This window comes from Bombina bombina, chromosome 1 (genome assembly GCF_027579735.1).
Source record: "Bombina bombina isolate aBomBom1 chromosome 1, aBomBom1.pri, whole genome shotgun sequence".
NCBI lineage: Eukaryota > Metazoa > Chordata > Amphibia > Anura > Bombinatoridae > Bombina > Bombina bombina.
The window spans coordinates 1,019,852,255-1,019,871,578 of record NC_069499.1 but is presented as its reverse complement, the minus strand read 5'-3'; the positions used below and the strand labels follow the sequence as shown (position 1 = coordinate 1,019,871,578).

The 19,324-nt window shown below is 37.2% G+C and overlaps 1 protein-coding gene and 1 long non-coding RNA gene across 2 annotated transcripts in view; one reads left to right on the top strand and one right to left on the bottom strand.

Annotated features, from left to right (window-relative positions):
• Positions 1–10,588, bottom strand: part of LOC128661618 (uncharacterized) — a 69,452-nt gene extending 58,864 nt beyond the window's left edge. Inside the window, exon 1 of the long non-coding RNA XR_008402617.1 lies at positions 10,489–10,588. This is a non-coding gene — a long non-coding RNA (uncharacterized LOC128661618). The remainder of the gene's footprint in view (positions 1–10,488) is intronic.
• The window catches only part of L3MBTL1 (L3MBTL histone methyl-lysine binding protein 1), a 193,583-nt gene that overhangs the window by 84,246 nt on the left and 90,013 nt on the right, over positions 1–19,324 (top strand). The window lies entirely within an intron of this gene.

Sequence of the window (19,324 nt, the reverse complement as noted above, 5' to 3'; positions counted from 1 at the left end):
GTCAGTAAAACATGGGGACAAAACATTCTTTAGATATATCAGTGAAAGAAGAAAAAATAAGGTAGGAATAGTAAAATTGAAATCAGTTGATGGTAGAATAATAGAAGGAGATAAGCAGATTGCAGACTGTCTCAATGATTACTTCTGTTCTGTTTTCACTAAAGATTGTGAAGATACAATGTCTACATTAAGGGATGCAACGCAAAATAGAAACAAGCTTAACAGTAATCTTTTTACAGAGGATGAGGTTTTGTTAGCATTATCAAAAATAAATGTTACAAAGGCAGTGGGTCCTGATAATATTCATCCAAGGGTTTTAAAAGAACTTCGATCAGTGCTAACTGTCCCATTAACTGATCTGTTTAATCAGTCACTATTAACAGGAGCTGTCCCAGATGATTGGAGAATAGCAAATGTAATACCCCTTCATAAAAAGGGCAGTAGAGAAGAATCTGGCAACTACAGGCCAGTTAGTTTAACTTCAGTAGTAGGGAAATTAATGGAAAGCCTCTTAAAAGAAAGAATTATGACTTACATAAAGACAAACAATTTAGAAGACCAAAATCAGCATGGTTTTACTTCAGGGAGATCATGTCAGACTAATCTAATTGACTTCTTTGATTATGTAACAAAAGTATTAGACAAGGGAGGAGCAGTTGATGTAGCATATCTAGATTTCAGCAAAGCATTTGACACCGTCCCACACAATAAACTTATTCACAAACTATATCTCCTTGGTCTAGATTCAAAAATTGTGAACTGGGTGGAATGCTGGCTTAAGGACAGAAAACAAAGTGTCTTAGTAAATGGAGTTCATTCAGCAGAGGGGGCTGTTACTAGTGGTGTTCCTCAGGGGTCAGTTCTGGGGCCTGTTTTGTTTAACATATTTATCTGCGATATCAGCAAAGGGCTACAGGGGAAAGTATGTCTCTTTGCAGATGATACAAAAATTTGCAACAGAGTGGATGTTCCAGGGGGGGTAGACAAAATGAGAAGTGATATACAACAATTGGAGGATTGGACAAATGACTGGGGTCTAAAGTTTAACACAGCAAAGTGTAAAATAATGCATTTAGGGAAGAAAAATCCAAATGTTAATTACAGACTCAATGACACTTTACTGACTGTTACAGACGAGGAACAGGACTTGGGAATTATTATTTCAGATGATTTAAAACTTAGTAAACAATGTAGTAATGCAGCGAGTAAGGCTAGCAGAATGCTTGGATGTATTGGTAGAGGTATTTGCAGCAGAAATAGTAAGGTTCTTATGCCACTTTATAGATCATTAGTTAGGCCTCATCTTGAGTATTGTGTGCAGTTCTGGAGACCATATCTTCAGAAGGATATTAACAAACTTGAATCTGTGCAAAGGAGGGCTACCAAAATGGTACATGGTCTAAAAAATAAAACTTACCAGGATAGGCTCAATGACCTAAATATGTATAGCTTAGAGGAGAGAAGGGAAAGAGGTGATATGATAGCAACTTTCAAGTACATTAAAGGGTTTAGTAAAACTGAGGCTGTGGGTATTTTACATAAAATGGAAAATTCAAGAACAAGGGGTCATGAGCTCAAGCTAAAGGGTAGTAGATTCAGAAGTAATTTGAGGAAGCACTTCTTTACAGAAAGAGTGATTGATTTATGGAATAAACTTCCTCAAGAGGTAGTAGCAACAAACACTGTGGGGGACTTTAAAAATGCATGGGACAAGCATAGGGCTATCCTACGAACTAGATAAGTTTATACTGTTAGGTAAGGTCGGGCAGACTTGCTGGGCCTATGGCTCTTATCTGCCGTCAATATCTATGTTTCTATGTTTCTATAATAAATTTAAACTTATCTTTAAAATTAAAGTAAACTATATTAAACTATTATCCTACAATTACATTAAATTATATTAAGCTATTAATTAACTTACCCTAACTATTATACTAAAATTACATTAAAGGGACAGTCTACACCAGAATTTTTATTGTTTTAAAAGATAGATAATCCCTTTATTACCCATTCCCCAGTTTTGCATAACCAACACAGTTATATTAATATACTTTTAACCTCTGTGATTATCTTGTATCTAAGCCTCTGCAAACTGCCCCTTTTTTCAGTTCTTTTGACAGACTTGCAGTTTAGCCAATCAGTGCCTGCTCCCAGATAACTTCACGTGCACGAGCACAGTGTTATCTATATGAAATACATGAACTAACACCCTCTAGCGGTGAAAAACTGGTAAAATGCATTCTGAAAAGAGGTGGCCTTCAAGGTCTAAGAAATTAGCATATGAACCTTCTAGGTTAAGCTTTCAACTAAGAATACCAAGAGAACAAAGCAAAATTGGTGATATAAGTAAATTGGAAAATTGTTTAAAATTACATGCTCTATCTGAATCATGAAAGTTTATTTTGGCCTTGACTGTCTCTTTAAACTACTTTAAATTAACTATATTACATATTTAAAAACATAACCCTACTCAAATTATTTAAATCTACAATTAAAAATTACTGTTACAAAAAAATAAAAAAACATTAAGTCACAAAAAATAAAAAAACACTAAGTTACAAAAAATAAAAAACACATACGCCTAGATTTAGAGTTTTGTCGGTAACGACCTGCGTAGCTAACGCATGCTTTTTTTTCCCCACACCTTTTATATACCGCTGGTATTTAGAGTTCACAGAATGGCTGCGTTAGGCTCCAAAAAGGGAGCGTAGAGCATAATTTACCGCCACTGAAACTCTCAATACCAGCGGTGCTTACGGACGCGGCCAGCTTCAAAAACGCGCTCGTGCACGATTCCCCCATAGGAAACAATGGGGCTGTTTGAGCTGAAAAAAAACCTAACACCTGCAAAAAACGCAGCCCCATTGTTTCCTATGGAGAAACACTTCCTAAGTCTGCACCTAACACCCTAACATGTACCCGAGTCTAAACACCCCTAACCTTACACTTATTAACCCCTAATCTGCCGCCCCCGCTATCGCTGACACCTGCATATTTTTTTTAACTCCTAATCTGCCGCTCCGTACACCGCCGCAACCTACGTTATCCCTATGTACCCCTAATCTGCTGTCCCTAACACCGCCGACCCCTATATTATATTTATTAACCCCTAATCTGCCACCCGCAACGTTGCCTCCACCTACCTACAATAATTAACCCCTAATCTGCCGACCGGACCTCACCGCTACTATAATAAATGTATTAACCCCTAATCCGCCTCACTAACCCTATAATAAATAGTATGAACCCCTAATCTGCCCTCCCTAACATCGCTGACACCTAACTTCAAGTATTAACCCCTAATCTGCCGACCGGACCTCACCGCTACTCTATTAAATTTATTAACCCCTAAAGCTAACTCTAACCCTAACACCCCCCTAAGTTAAATATAATTTAAATCTAACGAAATAAATTAACTCTTATTAAATAAATTATTCCTATTTAAAGCTAAATACTTACCTGTAAAATAAACCCTAATATAGCTACAATATAAATTATAATTATATTGTAGCTATTTTAGGGTTTATATTTATTTTACAGGCAACTTTCTATTTATTTTAACCAGGTACAATAGCTATTAAATAGTTAAGAACTATTTAATAGCTACCTATTTAAAATAATTACAAAATTACCTGTAAAATAAATCCTAACCTAAGTTACAATTAAACCTAACACTACACTAGCAATAAATTAATTAAATAAAATACCTACAATTATCTACAATTAAACCTAACACTACACTATCAATAAATAAATTAAATAAAATACCTACAAATAAATACAATTAAATAAACTAACTAAATTACAAAAAATAAAAAAAGCTAAGTTACAAAAAATAAAAAAATATTTACAAACATAATGAAAATATTACAACAATTTTAAGCTAATTACACCTACTCTAAGCCCCCTAATAAAATAACAAAGCCCCCCAAAATAAAAAAATGCCCTACCCTATTCTAAAATTAAAATAGAAAAGCTCTTTTACCTTACCAGCCCTTAAAAGGGCCTTTTGCGGGGCATACCCCAAAGAATTCAGCTCTTTTGCCTGTAAAAAAAAACATACAATACCCCCCCAACATTACAACCCACCACCCACATACCCCTTATCTAACCCAAACCCCCCTTCAATAAACCTAACACTAAGCCCCTGAAGATCTCCCTACCTTGTCTTCACCACACCGGGTCCTGATCGGTCCAGAAGAGCCTCCGAAGTCTTGATCCAAGCCCAAGCGGGGGCTGAAGAGTGACGTCCATCCTCCGGCTGAAGTCTTGATCCAAGCGGTGGCTGAAGAATTCCATCTTCGGGCAGAAGAGTAGATCCGGACCGGCAAACATCTTCATCCAAGCCGCATCTTCTATGTTCTTCCATCCGATGACGAGCCGCTCCATCTTGAAGACCTCCAGCGCGGATCCATCCTCTTCTTCCGACGACTAGACGACGAATGAAGGTTCCTTTAAGGGACGTCATCCAAGATGGCGTCCCTCGAATTCCGATTGGCTGATAGGATTCTATCAGCCAATCGGAATTAAGGTAGGAAAATTCTGATTGGCTGATGGAATCAGCCAATCAGATTCAAGTTCAATCCGATTGGCTGATCCAATCAGCCAATCAGATTGAGCTTGCATTCTATTGGCTGATCGGGTTTATTTTACAGGTAAGTATTTAGCTTTAAATAGGAATAATTTATTTAATAAGAGTTAATTTATTTTGTTAGATTTAAATTATATTTAACTTGGGGGGTGTTAGTGTTAGGCTTAGAATTAGCTTTAGGGGTTAAAAAATTTATTAGAGTAGCGGTGAGGTCCGGTCGGCAGATTAGGGGTTAATACTTGAAGTTAGGTGTTGGCGATGTTAGGGAGGGCAGATTAGGGGTTAATACTATTTATTATAGGGTTAGTGAGGCGGATTAGTGGTTAATACATTTATTATAGTGGCGGTGAGGTCCGGTCGGCAGATTAGGGGCTAATAATTGTAGGTAGGTGGAGGCGACGTTGGGGGCGGCAGATTAGGGTTTAATAAATATAATATAGGGGTCGGCGGTGTTAGGGGCAGCAGATTAGGGGAACATAGGGATAACGTAGGTGGCGGCGGTGTGTGATCGGCAGATTAGGGGTTAAAAGTTTTTAATAGAGTGGCAGCGATGTGGGGGGGCCTCGGTTTAGGGGTACATAGGTAGTTTATGGGTGTTAGTGTACTTTAGGGCACAGTAGTTAAGAGCTTTATGAACCATCGTTAGCCCAGAAAGCTCTTAACTCCTGGCTTTTTTCTGCGGATGGAGTTTTGTCGTTAGATTTCTAACGCTCACTTCAGCCATGACTCTAAATACCAGCGTTAGAAAGATCCAATTGAAAAGATAGGATACGCAAATGGCGTAAGGGAATCTGCGGTATGGAAAAGTCGCAGCTGGAAAGTGAGCGTTAGACCCTTACCTACACGACTCTAAATACCAGCGGTAGCCCAAAACCAGCGTTAGGAGCCTCTAACGCTGGTTTTGACGGCTAACGCCAAACTCTAAATCTAGGCCTAAGTTACAAAAAAAAACACAGTATCAAAAATAAAAAAACAATTACACCTAATCTAATAGCCCTATCAAAATAAAAAAGACCCCCAAAAATATAATAAAAACCCTTAGCCTACAATAAACTACCAATGGGCCTTTTGCGGGGCATTTCCCCAAAGAAATCAGCTCTTTTACCTGTAAAAAAAAAATACAAACACCCCCCCAACAGTAAAACCCACCACCCAACCAACCAACCAACCCCCCAAATAAAAACCCTATCTAAAAAACCTAAGCTCCCCATTGCCATGAAAAGGGCATTTGTATGGGTATTGCCCTTAAAAGGGCATTTAGCTCTTTTACTGGCCAAAGTCCCTAACCTAAAAATAAAACCCACCCAATAAACCCTTAAATAAACCTAAAACTAACCACGATCCACTTACAGTTTTCAAAGACCGGACATCCATCCTCATCCAGGCAGCAGAAGTCCTCATCGAAGCCGGCAGAAGTCTTCATCCAAGCGGGTTGAAGTCTTCATCCAAGCGGGCAGAAGTCTTCATCCAGACGGCATCTTCTATCTTCATCCATCCGGCGCGGAGCGGCTTCATTTTCAAGACATCCGGTACGGAGCATCCTCTTCTTAAGATGGTCAATGTAGAATGAAGTTTCTCTTTAAGATACGTCATCCAAGATGGCGTCCCTTACATTCCGATTGGCTGATAGAATTCTATCAGCCAATAGGAATTTAAGGGGAAAAAATCCTATTGGCTGTTGCAATCAGCCAATAGGATTGAGCTCGCATTCTATTGGCTATATCAATCAGCCAATAGAATGCGAGCTCAATCCTATTGGCTGATTGGATCATCGTAAGAAGAGGATGCTCCGCGCTGGATGTCTTGAAGATGGACTTCTGCTGCTTGAAAGAGGATAGATGTCCGGTCTTCGAAAACTATAAGCGGATCGTCGGGGGGTTAGTGTTTTTTTAAGGGTTTATTTGGTGGGTTTTATTTTAAGGTTAGGGACTTTGGGCAGTAAAAGAGATAAATGCCCTTTTAAGGGCAATGCCGATACAAATGCCCTTTTCAGGGCAATCGGGAGCTTAGGTTTTTTAGATAGGGTTTTATTTGGGGGTGTTGGTTGTGTGTGAGTGGTGGGTTTTACTGTTGGGGGTGTTTGTATTTTTTTTTTTTACAGGTAAAAGAGCTGATTTCTTTGGGGCAATGCCCCGCAAAAGGCCCTTTTAAGGGCCATTGGTAGTTTATTGTAGACTAGGGTTTTTTTATTTTGGGGGGGGGGCTTTTTTATTATGATAGGGCTATTAGATTAGGTGTAGATTAGGTGTAATTGTTTTTTATTTTTGATACTGTGGTTTGTTTTTTTGTAACTTAGTGTTTTTTATTTTTTGCAATTTAGTAATTTTTAATTATAGATTTAAATAATTTGGGTAGGGTTAGGTTTTTAAATATGTAATATAGTTAATTTAATTGGTAGTTTAATGTATTTTTGTATAATAGGGTAGGTTAATTAATAGTTTAATATAGTTTAATGCAATTTTAGTATAATAGTTAGAGTAGGTTAATTAGTAGTTTAATATAGTTTATTTTAATTTTAAAGGTAAGTTTAAATTTATTATAAGATAGGGATGAGGTAATTTTAATTTACAGTTAGCGGGTTGTTAGGTTTAGGGGTTAATAGCATAATTTAGTTTATGGCGATGTGGGGGGCTGGCAGTTTAGGGGTTAATAGGTTTAGTTAATGGTAGTGATGTGGGAGGCCAGGGGTTTAGGAGTTAATCATTTTATTACAGTTGCGGCGGGGTCCGGGAGCGGCGGGATAGGGGTTAATACATTTATTTAGTTGCGGTGGGGTCAGGGAGCGGCGGGATAGGGGTAAATACTTTTATTTAGTTGCGGCGGGATAGGGGTTAATACTTTTATTTAGTGGCGGCAGTGGCGGGAGTGGCGGAATAGGGGTTAATACATTTTATTTAGTTTGCGGCGATGTCGGGGCGGCAGATTAGGGGTGTTTAGACTCGGGGCATATGTTAGAGTGTTAGGTGTAAACGTAATTTGTTTTCTACCATAGAAAACAATGGGATATCTGGCAGCATCGAACATAAGATTTTGCTGCTTTCAGACTCCCTATGGCATCCGCGGCCTCCAGGGTGGCGGATTGAAAACGAGGTACGCTGGGCCAGAATAGTGGCGAGCGTACCTGTTAGAAATTTGATAAATGGCAAAAGGTGTCAGATAGTGCCGAATTTGTATTCGGAACATCTGTAATGACGTAAGCATCAATCTGTGTTGGATTGAGACCGGCGGATCGTATGTTACGTCACAAATTTCAACTTGGCTTTATAGGCTTTGATAAATAGGTCGAATCAAGCTCGCCACAATTACGCTGCAGAATTCTGGCTTATTTGTGATTGATGGCTGGAAAAATAGGCCTCTAGGAGTGAATTGGAAAGTTGCTTAAAATTGCATGCTCTATCTGAATCACAAAAGAAAACATTTGGGTTCAGTGTCAGTGTACGATTGGGTTGATTGACACCCCCTGCTAGCGGAATTGGCCGCAAATCTTCAGGGGGCGGCATTGCACCAGCAGTTCACAAGATATGATGGCGCAATGATAAATGCTGACAGCGTATGCTGTCGGCATTTATTGATGTGCAGCGGACATGATACGCTACATCGTATCAGGTCTCGTATCATGTCCGCTCGCACCATAATAAATAGGCCTAAAATATTGGGTCATTTATTCAGGTCATTTACAAATGGTCTGAAGTGACTACAGTCATGACAATTTGTATCAAAGTGGATTCATATAAATTAAATATGAATCTGATAATGTGTATATATATATATATATATATATATATATTTATATATATATATATTTGACAAAGTCACTCACCTTTTACCTGACACACTTTAACCTTAGAACATTAAAAGTCTAGTCAAAATGAAACTGTCATGATTCAGAAAGGTTATGCAATTTTAAAAATTTTCCAATTTATTTTTAACATCAAATTTGTTTTGTTCTCTTGGTATTCTTTGTTGAAAGCTAAAACTAGGTAGGCTCATAAACTGATTTCTACTCCGTTTAAGGCCACCTTGACAGTTTTTCACAGTTAGACAGCGCTAGATAAGTAAGGAATCTAAGCTAAGGAGCCAGACCATTTTAGGTTCAGAACCCTGGATAGCGCTTGCTTCTTGGTGGCTACATTTGAGCACCAATTAGCAAGAGCAACCCAGGGGCTGAATCAAAAATGGGCTGGCTCCTAAGCTTACATTCTTGCTTTTCAAATAAAGATAGCAAGAGAACAAATAAAAAATGATAATAGGAGTAAATCGGAAAGTTGCTTAAAATTGCATGCTCTATCTGAATTATGAAAGAAGAAAAAATTGAGTTTAGTGTCCATTTAAGGCTCTGGACTGGACTTAAGCTAATTTACCATAGAGTAAAAAAGATTTGTTACCTAGACTTTCTTTTCCCTAGCCAGTTGATGATGGTTATTATAGAACATATTTCATTGTAGACATTAACTTTATTCAAATTCAGACTGTCTATGTAAAACATTTAAAGAGATATGCAACTTAATTTTAGAAATGTTTCTAATTTCAAATTTGCTTCATTCTCATGTTATTCTTTGTTGAAGAGATATCTAGATAGGTAGGGTGCACGTCTGGAGCAGTACGTGACAGAAAATAGTGCTCTCAATTTGTATAACATTGTTGCAAAGCTGCTGCCATATAGTAAGCATATATAGGCAGATTGTAAATGTATAACATGCATATTCCATAAAGTATTACCTAGTAATGTATTGTCAATATCAACTAAACAAGTTTACTTTATTATACTCCAGATAATTATGATCCTTTATATTCTTAACTCATAAGTAAAATCTAAGGATGTAAGTAATTTCATATTTATGTAGTACTTCCCAAATCAGGCGAGATAATACAAATAGGAAATGAAAAGAAGGAAACAAGACAAAGCAGTTAAACCAGACTCTGAGGCCTATTTATCAAATGTCTGTCGGACCTGATCCGACAGTGCGGTTCAACAGACCTTACTGAATGCGGAGAGCAAAACGCTCACCGTATTCAGCATTGCACCAGCAGCTCTTGTGAGCTACTGGTGCAACGCCGCCCCCTGCAGACTCACGGCAAACCGGCTGCCAGTAGGGGGTGTCAATCAACCCGATCGTATTCGATCGGGTTGAATTGCGACGATGTCTGTCCGCCTGCTCAGAGCCGGCTGACAGGTTATGGAGCAGCGGTCTTTAGACCGCTGCCTCTTAACTGTTGTTTCTGATGAGCTGTTTCTCTGTCCATTTCCTTTTGAACACTTCTTGTTAGGGATTTCAGTGTCAGGGATTTTGCTCTACAAAAAGAGGACATTTAAAGTTCTTATTAAAAACCATCTTTAAAGGGACATTATACACTAGATTTTTCTTTGCATAAATGTTTTGTAGATGATCCATTTATATAGTCCATACAGTTTTTTGTTTTTTTTTAAATGGATAGTTTTGCTTATTTTTAAATAACATTGCTCTGATTTTCAGACTCCTAACCAAGCCCCAAAGTTTTAGGAGAATACCGACGTATACCTACTGCAGCTTGCTCCTAGGTCTTTTCATATAAGGGGGAAGGGGGGAGTATCTGCTATTTCCCATTTGCAGTGGGTGTTCCAGTAATCTTTTAAACAGAGCTAAACTGGAAGCTTCTAAGTTAGTTTTTACACGGTTTTATACTGGATTTTTCAGTATCTGTGCATATTATTCTTTATAGTAGTGTCTATTACATGCAGTTATATGAAAATTGGTGTATACTGTCCTTTAAATCTAGGGCAATTTCATAAAATGCAATGCAATAAAACAGAGAAAGTTCGCCTAACAAAACTTGTGCTCAATTCCAATCTTTCAGATTGTGTTTATATCTACATATAACATATGCAACAACAGCCTTTCTGCTATTTCCATACTTACCAATGTGATGTATCCACCATGTTTACAAAATATTGTATCCTTTGTGGTCAATGGAAAGCGCCAGCGGCTACCGTGCCTTTGTTGTTTTAAAACTGTAAAGCAGATAGTTTAACAGATGAGTGTTTTTAGTTATATGGACTAAAAAAAGGAGACTTATTTATTACTGATGTATTTTCAGGTAATATTATTTACAATCTGTTAACCCTTTAAGGACACAGCTTTCAGTTTGCTCAATTGTTTTATGACGGAAAAATTCCGTCATATGTCCTTAAGAGGTTAATTAGCATTTACAATATTATTGTTGGCAAAGCTTATTGGATGATGTTTATTGTAATATTATTTGTGGATCTTATTCATATTATTACCTAATAAGGAATGGACCGCCAATTAAGACATTGAGCAAAGTCTAATATTTTATGGCAGAGTTATTCAATGTGTTCTCCCACAACCCTGTTTAATAATATCACTTACTGTCACTGCCACATTCCCTGTCCTTAGTCTGTAAATGTCTGGCATGCAATATAACAAAACACAGCAGATAAGTAAATTAAAGAGAACATTCAACAATTACGATTACATTTTTAAGCAGCAGAGGTTGCTTAGGAGCCCTTGCGGGGCAGGCTTGCTCGTATGAACTTGCTAATGACAAGTTAAGAAGCAATGGCCTCACAACCTAAGGTGGCAGAGTTAAATCTCCTTGAAAAGCCCATCCAGGATGACTGACAAGCCCTGCTCTTACACTAATTGTCACACGAGTACAGGGGGGCAGTGCTGCACAAGTAGTTGCTTGAGTAATAATAAACATTTGTCTGCTCCCTTCCCGCTGAAAGTTACGAACCTTGTATACCAGCACATTGATAAATGGACCCATAGCCTATATCAGCAAAACAAATGTTTTAAATTAATTTAACAACATAATTTTGTTAGCACAATTTACACAGGTTTTTTTTATATCTAAAGCAGTTTAGAGATATACCTATTGAAAAGATTAGAGGAATTCATGTTTCTGGTCTCCTCTACTGTGGCCAGTTACAGACAGATGCAAACGAGTTTGTGAATAAAACAATCACTGTTGCAGTTTTAGGTAAATGTCAGCATACTAAAGGTTGTATGGCCGCCCTGGAGGGAGAAGAACTAAAATAGTATTCAGAGGAATCATTAGTTTGCAAGTATTAATATCAGAATGTCCTGCAAACATTCAACAATTACTTTAATTGGATGAATATGGCATTTCTTGCATTAAACAAATGGGCTGAAATGTGTGTCTGTGCTTAGGAGGAGGAAGAGACAGAGATGGTACAGTAAGAACCATCTGTCAACCCAGTATTGCGCTGTCACCCATAATTTGAAGAGCTAGATGGCCTGGATATCTTTAAAGAACCATTTAACACTAAATAATTTTTATAAGCATAGTACTGAAGCTATGCCTCTCTCTAGTCATAGGTGCCGCCCATGTTGAAATATACCTTTAACATAATTTCAGGGCTGATGTGTTTGCACATGAGCAGCAACTCTCCTTCAGATACCTGCAGTGTAACCTAGGTTCCAAAATGGTGGCATCCATAATTTGAAGGGGGTGCATGAGTGTTTAATCTCCTTTATTGCTCTGTGTTAAATAGTTGTTTTTTTAAACCCCTTCGCTACCAGGAATTGCAGAGAAGAACCTCTCAAAGTACCAGAGAATTTTTTTTTTTAAACTTTTATTTATTTCCAACAATAAGTACAGTTACACAATGTGGATATCATTCCACCTCGCAGGGTGGTTAAAGTAAATTATCAGAACAAAGAGGTACAGTACATCAGTAGAGATATTTCAAACAGTTGAAAGTACAATTATGTTTAGTCAACTCAGAGCTTTTTACAAAAGAAAATAACAATTGCTCTATATGATTTTTGTACTCACAATTGGGGTTTTATTATTATAATTATAAATAAACTACACACCTATAAAAACTAAATTAAATGGGGATAAATGCATGGTGGCAAAATGATTATTGCGTTGCTTTTGTATTCCCAGTTGTGCACAATATTGGAACAGGAGATATTGGAAAAGGTGTAGTGGATCTTATAGGTTTTATGATTCACTCTGTATTTAGAATGGTGGAACTAGTGTCCTAGATGGTTATAAGAATACAGCAAAAAGGGCGCAAAGCCAAGCACACAGAAGTGGCCGTAGGGTACAGTAGGATTGTGTCTCCCAAAAAGATGATAATAATAGTTTTAGTTTACTGTGGGTATTGTAGGGTTCCAACAGTAAAATAAAGTAGGCAAAAGGAAATGACTACGTCTGTTAGAATATAATTCTTTGCGGGTGTTAAAAGTATGTGCGGGCCCAGTATTGGTAGGTAGGGTGCGTATGAAACTAATCTTTCCTGTCTCCTGGATCAGTCTAGTTATTATACAATATAGCATTGATTTTAGCAGTAAACAATAAATTATGAAGCTTCAGCGATATAAGAAAGAGATTTGTGCATTGGGAAACACCTTATGATGTATTGGGTATGTAAATAAACATGCCTGTGGATTAAGAGGCTATTTCATTTATGACATGAGTTTACATGGTGACCTAAATGCTGGAGAAGTAAACATCAGGTTTAACTTCTGTATGATGCATTTACTCCCCCCCCCCCCCCCAACAAGGTTAACAGTAGAACCACCATGGTATTTAATAGTAGTGTCAAGAATTATAATGCTTTTAACAAACTAACTTAAAAGGAAAACAAAAATAAAAACTCAACTAAACTAGACTAAGAATACAGTATAAGCATTACCCATCCTGCCATACATTTTCCAGGTAGGACTACCTGACTAACTTGATGCCATAATGCCATTTGAGCATTTCGCTAGCCCAATCTTTAAAAGGATAGGGAAGATAGGCGGGACAAGAACTCAACAACAAACACTTAGAAATCCTAACATGAGGGGATATATATAGATCAACTGTGGTATTCTGAGCTTCGTATTTAAGTAAACAAGTATTTGCACATTGGTTATAAAGGTTAGCTCTAAAATTAGAGCTTGTTGCTCTTTTTTGTAGTAATCAGAAAACAACTTCTATGTAGCCTGATTAAACAATATGAGACATTTAATATATGATGAATTTGTATATTAACTACTGACTTAAGTGTTAATAAATATAAGGAATATTTAATATAATATATATCTTATGTTCAAGATATATATATATAACCGGAGGCCACAGATGAAAAAGAAATACTGACAAGCTCAGAATCTGAATTGGTAGAAACAAATGATTCTTCTTACTTCACGCAATCACACACAGCCTAAAATATTTACAAGTTCAGACATTCCACAGACATACAATGTTTGTTCATATTGGATGTTGCAGGTAATAGGATATGCCCAATAATTCAGTATGGTAACAAAAAACAAGCAGATAAGAAGTTTAAAGGCTTTAGCATTGTTCGTATACGTTACCACCTTGAGGACCGTGATATTTCTGTTACCGCATTGGAAGATCCGTGTTTGGAGAGGCAGCGTGTGTGAATGCGGCTTACTTCCGGGTAGCGGTGAAAAAGTAGATCCGGCCGTTGAATGATCCAAAGTCGGTAATGACAAAGTAACGATTTGAGCATAAGAGATTCAAGACGCAGCTAGAGTAAACAAAGTAAACCACCTTGCACAGGATACAAGCAATAGGAGACCTGAGATAAGGAAAGCTACACCAGAGTAGCTAAGACTTCAATAATCAGGCAGTCAATGAGTGTTACAGGTAGTCCTTATATAGGGTGGAGACCAAATAGGAGGGGTTATAGTTAAAGGTATACCACATCTCCCCCCCTTCAAGGAAGCACCCCAGGGGTTTCCAAACTAGGTTTCTCAGGATAGCGGCGATGAAAATTTCGTAGAAGACGGGGAGTGCGAAGATCAGAATGAAGCTGCCAAGAGTTATCCTCCGAACCATAACCTTTCCATTTCACAAGATACTCTAACCTCTTCCTATGGATCCTAGAATCCAATACAGCTTCAACTTCATACTCCTCTCGATCATCAACGAGTATTGGAGGTGGTCGAGACAAGGAGAGAGACTGAGGTGGAGGAAGATATGGCTTTAACAGAGAGACATGAAAAGAGGGGTGAATCTTAAAATCCTGGGGAAGCTCAAATCTCACAGCATTGAGGTTGATTATTTTAGAAATCTTAAAAGGACCCAAATATTGATTTGCTAACTTTTTGCTAGGAACTGACAGTTTGAGATTCTTTGTCGAGAGTAGTACCAAATCTCCAATCTGATAAGCCGGGCTAGCAGTGTGATGGGTATCATATAACCTTTTTTGATAATCTTTAGCTTCTGAAAGATGTTTTTTCAGGATGTTAAGTCTTTCTTGTAGGGTAGTTGCGAAATCCAATGCTGAGGGAGAGTTCACTTGTTGAGAGGACAATGAAATAGTAGTAGGATGATATCCATAAGTAACGAAGAATGGGGATAGTTTAGTAGATGTAGAAGTAGTATTGTTATAACAGAATTCAGCCAAAGGTAAATAGGATGACCAGTCATCCTGCAGATGAGATATATAACAACGAAGATATTGCTCAAGGGTTTGGTTGAGTCGTTCTGTAAGGCCATTTGTCTGAGGGTGAAAAGCAGTCGAGTATCTAGAATCAATTTTGATTAACTTACATAGGGATCTCCAAAAATTAGAGGTAAACTGTGTACCACGATCAGTTATTATAACTTTGGGCAGTCCATGTAAGCGAACTATGTTGTCTAGGAAAACATGAGCTGTAGTGAAAGCTGTAGGGAGACCTTTTAGGGGAATGTAATGAGCCAGTCTTGTTAAATGATCAATGACAACTAAAATAGTATTGTAATGGTGGGATTCAGGTAACTCGACAATAAAGTCCATTGATATGGTACTCCAGGGTTTGTCAGGAATAGGCAGAGGAGATAAAAGACCTGATGGTCTTTTGTGTGTTAACTTGTTTCTGGCACAGGTATCACAATGTTTTACATAGTTTGTAATATAGGTATCCATGAGTGGCCACCAATAATTTCTCCTGGTTAGGTCTATAGTTTTAGAAATACCTGGATGGCCTGCTAGTGTCCCGTCATGGGTTTGTTTAAGAATAGAAGATCTAATTTGTTTGGGGATATATAGTTTAGAATTATGATAGAAAAGACCCGTCTTGGAATCTTTTTGACAGTCTATTCCATGTGGTGGTTCATGTTTTAATTCTTTTAAGATCTCCTCTTCTAAAGGTGTTAATAAACCTATAATTTTTTCTTTTGGAATGATTTGGTAAATTTGATTATGAGTTTCTTGTTCATGTAATCTAGAGAGGGCATCGGCTTTGGTATTTAAATGTCCTGGTCTGTAGGTTAAGAGAAAATCGAAACGATCAAAAAATATAGACCATCTTGCTTGTCTTGCAGACAAGGTCTTACTTGTTTTTAGAAATTCAAGATTTTTATGGTCAGTATAAATCTTAAAAGGTAGCTTAGAACCTTCTAATAAATGTCTCCAATGATCTAGAGCACGTTTTATAGCTAGAAGTTCTTTATCTCCTATGCTATAGTTTTTCTCAGCACTAGTTAACATTTTTGAATAGAAAGCAATAGGATGAATCTCAGTCTTGTTCTTATCTTGTTGTGATAAAACTGCACCGATACCTGAGTCGGATGCATCTACTTCAAGGATAAATTCTGAATCAAAATCTGGCATAACTAGAATGGGAGCTGTAGTAAAATTTTCTTTCAATTTATTAAAGGCAAGACTAGCGGATTCGGTCCACTTAAATCTTTGTTTTTCACTAGTGAGTGTTGTTAATGGTTTAACGATTGAAGAGAAATGTTTTATAAACTTCCTATAAAAATTCGCAAAACCAATGAATCGTTGTACAGATTTTGTGGAAGTAGGAGTAGGCCAATTTAGAATTGCTGATACCTTCTCCGGATCCATTTGAATTTTGTTGGGACTGATGATGTAACCCAAGAATTTTATTTCTGTGACATGAAAGGAACATTTTTCCAGTTTAGCATATAGTTTGTGTTCTTTTAAACGAGTTAATACCCAGCGTACATGTTTTTCATGCTCTTGAGGTGTTCTAGAATAAATTAATATGTCGTCAAGGTATATTATGACACAAACGTCTATCAGGTCACGAAAGATCTCATTTATAAAAAACTGAAAAGTTGCCGGAGCATTACTCAGACCAAAAGGCATTACATTATATTGGAAAAGGCCATATCTGGTCCTGAATGCCGTTTTCCATTCGTGACCTTCTTTAATTCTAATCAAATTATAAGCTCCCTTTAAATCTAATTTGGTGTAAATAGTTGCACCAGTTAGACGTTCCAAAAGTTCAGGTATTAAAGGTAACGGGTATCTGTTTTTTATTGTGATGTTATTTAATGCTCTATAATCAATAATAGGTCTTATGGTACCATCCTTGTTTCTTACTAGAAACATACCTGCAGCTGCAGGGGATGTGGAGTGTGAAATAAATCCCTTACGTAAATTTTCGTCTAAGTAGTTTCTTATATACTGGAGTTCCTCTTGAGAGAGGGGATAGATCTTACCATGAGGGATTTTGGAACCAGGTATTATATCGATAGGACAGTCAAACTCCCTATGAGGTGGAAGGTTTTCTGCCTCTTTTAAATTAAATACATCTGCCAAATCCTGATAACACGAGGGTAAACCAATATCAAGTGACGCTATGGTTTGATGTGGATAACAAGTTTGGGAACAAAAAGCAGAATCTAATGTTACCTTATTTGAAACCCAATTTATGTGAGGGTTGTGTTTCTTCAACCAAGGATAGCCTAGGATGAGAGTATGCTGATGTATGGTTATGAGATCAAAAGATAAATATTCAGTGTGTCCCTGCAATGATGTTACAAGCAGGGGAATAGTATGATGTGTAATAGGTCCTTGTTCTATTAATGAACCATCTATCAGCTTAATAGATACAGGATTTTGTTTACAAATAGTAGGTATTCGATTTTTATTTACATAAGTGGAATCAATGTAATTTCCGGATGCTCCTGAATCAATTAATGCCTTGGTTTGGATATTTTTCTGGTCCCACTGTAAAGAAATAGACAAAGTCATGTGTGTATCATTAGCTATGCTGTAAATAAAGTCACTGGTTTTGTTCTTACCATTCTTTTGTTTTTTCAACAAAGGACAAGTAGATACTACATGTTCTTTTTGAGCACAATATAAACAGAGATTTTCCAACCTCCTTCTAATTTTTTCCTCTGGTGGCAGAGGTCCTCTAAGTACACCAATCTCCATAGGGGTAGCACTGCCATGAGCTTTGTCATGACTTGTTGTGACTTGGTAAGGTCTTCTATATGAGGTATCATTAGAGGCCTTTTCTGCCCTCCTTTCTCTCAAACGACGATCTAAAGATGTACTTAATTTAATAAGACCATCAAGGGTATCTGGGATCTCAAGACGTGAAAGTTCATCTTTGAGTGTTTCAGATAAACCTAAACGATATTGATTTTTCAAACTGATTTCATTCCACTGAGAGTCCTCTGCCCACATCTGAAACTCAGTGGTATAATCCTCCACATTTCTCTTACCTTGTTTTAAAGACCTCAATCTCATTTCCGCATTTATTTGAGAATTTGAGTCTTGATATAGACTAGTTAAAGCAGAAAAAAAATCTTGTAATGAATCCAGGATATTGTTATTGTTTTCAAAAAACCTATTAGCCCAAGTCCTGGGTTCACCTTGTAGGAAAGATATTGTGGTACAAACTTTAATCCGCTCAGTATGATAAGTCTTAGGTCTAAGAGAAAATAATAAATTACAGGCATTCTTAAATTCCCTGAACTCAGAACGTTTCCCTGAAAAAGGTTGTGGATAATTAATATGAGGTTCAGGTGGGTCATGAGGCTTTTGTGTAACAAAATCTTTAACTATAGTTTTCAGTGCAGCATTTTCAGTCTGCACTTCAGTCACAGCTCTTGCTAAATAATCAAGTTTAAGGTAAACATTATTAAACTCCTTTTTTATTTCATTAGGATCCATAATGTTTAATTAATTCAAAATTCGGTTTTTTAGGCCTGATTATTATGTGGTATTCTGAGCTTCGTATTTAAGTAAACAAGTATTTGCACATTGGTTATAAAGGTTAGCTCTAAAATTAGAGCTTGTTGCTCTTTTTTGTAGTAATCAGAAAGCAACTTCTATGTAGCCTGATTAAACAATATGAGACATTTAATATATGATGAATTTGTATATTAACTACTGACTTAAGTGTTAATAAATATAAGGAATATTTAATATAATATATATCTTATGTTCAAGATATATATATATAACCGGAGGCCACAGATGAAAAAGAAATACTGACAAGCTCAGAATCTGAATTGGTAGAAACAAATGATTCTTCTTACTTCACGCAATCACACACAGCCTAAAATATTTACAAGTTCAGACATTCCACAGACATACAATGTTTGTTCATATTGGATGTTGCAGGTAATAGGATATGCCCAATAATTCAGTATGGTAACAAAAAACAAGCAGATAAGAAGTTTAAAGGCTTTAGCATTGTTCGTATACGTTACCACCTTGAGGACCGTGATATTTCTGTTACCGCATTGGAAGATCCGTGTTTGGAGAGGCAGCGTGTGTGAATGCGGCTTACTTCCGGGTAGCGGTGAAAAAGTAGATCCGGCCGTTGAATGATCCAAAGTCGGTAATGACAAAGTAACGATTTGAGCATAAGAGATTCAAGACGCAGCTAGAGTAAACAAAGTAAACCACCTTGCACAGGATACAAGCAATAGGAGACCTGAGATAAGGAAAGCTACACCAGAGTAGCTAAGACTTCAATAATCAGGCAGTCAATGAGT